Here is a 3,929-nt window from a genome sequence, read left to right as displayed (position 1 = left end):
CTTTTCGGAGCGGACCAATCTTCCGTGCCCCCTTTACTCTCTCTCTATAAAAAAAGCATGCGGAAAGCACGAAGAGCTAAGCCACTAATGTCGTGGCGAAGTTTAGACCTCATAAAGTCAGTGAAGCTAAGGTTTCGTATGTGTTATATCCTTTCGATCGAGCGAGAACTTATAAGGAAGGCCTTCATTGCCCTTTGAAAAAAGTAAAAAAAAAAAGAGCGCTAGGGAAGAGAGAAAGTAGAAGAAGAGCTTCAAGATCTCATGGAATAAGGCAGAATTTCTAACAAAACTTTCCACCTCTTGCTTTCATAGAAAAAAGAATTTAGGAGATGAAATCCCGATTACATTACTGCAGGCCAAAATTTTATTTGAAAGAGCAAGCCAGAGAAAAGAAGCGTTTAGATAATACCTTTTCTCCGAATCTCATCTACTGAAAAAGGGAGCCCCCTTGATCACCTGAAGAGATTTTTAGGCAGAATTGGCATAATTATTACCGTGAGGATTGAGCTGCCAAAAGAGATTATCCTCCTTTGGGCTGGAAGAGAAGATTTATGCAGTCCATAGAAAAATAAAAAGAATAAAGTATTCTGAAGCCAAATGCTCTTGGATGGGTAGTTGAATAGGGGGATAAATCCTTTTTTCTCCTTTATATTGAATGTAGTCAATCACTTTGAGGTCATGAGAACAAAGAGTCATAGAGATGTGAGAAGTTTTGCTTTCGCTATCGACTGACCGTCCTGTTAGCAGTGCTATACTAGATTGGCACCCTAACTGGTACCTATACAGCTACTCCTTGTCAGTTGCTATATTTTTTCACCTTGAGGCTGAGAGGTTAACTCCTTCCACTCTCAACCGCCTTTGCTTATCTTACTAGTAGCTCTATCTATTGGTACCAGCCAGGGAACTCCCTCTTTGCGAGCTACTTACTTTATCTGAACCCTCTACCGACAGATGCGCGAATTGCACTGGTCATTGTGCGGAATGCCCTCTAAGCCAGTCAGTCAATGGAGGGACCGGGGCGCTAGGTATTTTCTTTCTTCTGGCCGTAGGTGTGATCAATGCCATTGAGCTTCGGTACTCTAAAATAGTAGTCGGAATTCGCTTCTGAGTGAGCTTCCTTCCTTATGCTCTGGTCTGACCTTCACGAACAGCTTTCTTTCAGCTACCAACTTCAAAGCTTGATCTCATCTCTCTTCTTTTGAAAGTTTAGTACTATTATTGTTGGCATGGAAGGAGTTCATCTTGAATTGCCAGTACAGTGATTGGAGGTCTTCCTCACCTGTTCTAGTGACATAGGCCCATCCGGTCGAGAGAAGAGACTTGAGATTAGCCACTAGGTGAAGTACCAAGGAGAGGATCGGCTTCAGCCATAACCAATACGGAGGGATTGACATAGTAAAGGAGGCTAAACAAAGCTATCAAAGGGATGTGCCCAGGCTCGGAATATCCTTCTTTCGTACCCAAGAGTAGCCCTATTTCTAATAGGAGCAATTCAAGCATTAATTAGTACTACCTCAGATCTAAAAGGAAAGGAAGGAGAATAAGGGAAGGTGCCAAGTAGCTGATTGCACATTACTAAGGCAAGGAATAAGACGTCTGAGAAGGGATGCCGAAAAAAGGCTTCAATTGTTTCTGGTGCAAAGTCAGTAGTACTAGGGCCTTCGAGTTGGAATTTCCAACTATAAACAAGTGTAGCGAAGTCACCTCCATTCTCGATTTCTATTGCGACAGAGGGAGGTATCATAATAGAGTAAAAATCACGATTAGAGTCAGTCCGGATAAAAGGAAGAATCCAATCTCCTTCTTCCTGATCTTATTGGCCTTACAGCGGGCCTAAGAGCAAGGAAGTCTCAACTCCCCAATCCCCTTGCTTGGTGAGTCGTTAATTAATCAGTTTTAAAAAGAGGGATGGATTTCGACCTTGCTTTGAGTCGTCAGGCTAGTAAAGCGCTACTTCTAAAACGATCGTTAAGGTCATTCACTCGGTGGCTCTGCTACCGATGGATCAAGATATGCTGCCTGCCTATCATGCCAAAGGCGCTGCTGGTGGATATGCCAAAGATGTCCTGGCTCTGAACCGGGTACTTGAAATGCTAAAGGTACTTCTTATGGTCCTGCTTCAACCACCCTTCCTTCTCTACCTTTTTCTTCAAAAACTTAAGCTACTTAGACTGATGCTGGCAATCTCGAAGGGAGATATCTGGACCTGGAGCAACTCGTCTTGATCTTTATTATATTAGGATGCGAGGAAAGGGAAAGAAGGTGATAAGCAAGAAGAGGAAAGAAGAATGTTAAAGAAGTCCCTATAAGTACTTCACTTAGCCTTTCTATAGTCTTTCTTCCCCTCTTCCCTCAAAGCGCGCTCTTTCATCCATGCGCATGGTTCTTACTTTCATTTCCCCCCTCCTCACGTAGGAGCGCATCTTGTTTTCAAAGATGAGTTGTAGATGAGTCGGTTCGATCACCCCACATATCGACGGTTTTTTAATGCCTTATCCTAGGCCCATCTAGTTGATCGAGGGATAGACGAGTATAAAGAAGGGATGGAGAATCTTTTATTTGATCTTGATTTGATGTATATGTTACGATGCCTTCGTATGAAGGAGGATTGGGGGTACGGCAGATAAGAAGAGCGACCCAAAAACGGAAAGAAGAGTATGAGGGGCAGCGGCTCACCGATAATAAGAAGAACTCACATTCTCGTCCTGACAGATGACCAACCTGTTAAGGCATCTTTCTCAATGACCATCCTCTCCCATTCCAGTTCTTTTCTCTTTTTTTAGGGACAAGTTCATTTTCATTCCCTCGATATGGCCAGGTGTGAAGCAACTTCACGATCCAATGAATTCCCTAAAATCGGATGACACAAGGCGAACTAGAATAGGCTGATTGATCCAGGTAGCGACAGGCTCCAATCGAAAGGAACCGCGCGTACGCTAGAAAGACGTATAGGCAAGCCTTTTTTTATGATCATATGGATCGCTTTTCGTGATTAATTATCATATGTTGGGTCATGGACTCCTTTTTAGTTTAGGATCCCCTTTCTACATTCAATTTTTTATTGAGCCTGGTGTGGAATCACCATCATTACACATTCATTCTTGGTCTGGCTGCTGGTCTAGCGAGCCTTCCTAGCCGCCTAGAGTGCAGCCTGCCTGCTGAAGACCGTAACGTAAGTAACTCAGTGCTCCATACGGGGGAAATGAAAGCAGAATTCGTTCGGATCCTCCCACATGTTCAATCTTTTTTTAGCGGTTTCCCCAGAGATCTTTATCATTAATGCAACCTTCATTTTGCTCATTCATGGAGTTGTATTTAGTACCTCTAAGAAATATGATTATCCACCGTTAGTCAGTAATGTGGGTTGGCTTGGATTACTTAGTGTTGCGCGCCTAGGAGGGCAGCGCGCTTTGGGATGCGGAGGAGCTATTATCGTCCAGCTCCCTAACCTAAAGCGGCACCGGGTTTGGACCGCAGGGAACCGTAGCATGGGGGGACGTCTAATCCTTTTGCCGCCGCAAGGCTGGCTAATCGTACGCAGCAGGCTCGAATACCCCTGGTTCTGGAAGGCACATGAGTCCGAACGCTATGTTGAATGTGCGACCGAGACTACACTACGTAGGTACCTGTGCAGGTGAGGCGTCGGTCGGTCCTAGAAACGGCGGCAGCGGCGCGAGGAGTTAACGACCGGACGTGCTGCAACCTAGGGATCACCAGGCAGCTCTTTCGCTCTATAGGGATCGGGGGGGCATAGCACAATTCTTCTTGGAGGAGGGTTGTTTGCCCGGGTGACTGATCCTGCCATAATGTACTTCTACCTATTATAGCACCGGCAACCGAAGTCGAGCATACATACGACGATCTTCATGCGTGAATAGCCGGGAGGAAAGAAAGGGCGGTAGATGATAATGAGAAAGGGCGCCGCGTCT

This window comes from Nicotiana sylvestris, chromosome 9 (genome assembly GCF_000393655.2).
Source record: "Nicotiana sylvestris chromosome 9, ASM39365v2, whole genome shotgun sequence".
Classification (NCBI taxonomy): Eukaryota; Viridiplantae; Streptophyta; class Magnoliopsida; order Solanales; family Solanaceae; genus Nicotiana; species Nicotiana sylvestris.
The sequence above is the reverse complement of the archived record's forward strand: the minus strand, read 5'-3'. Positions refer to the sequence as shown.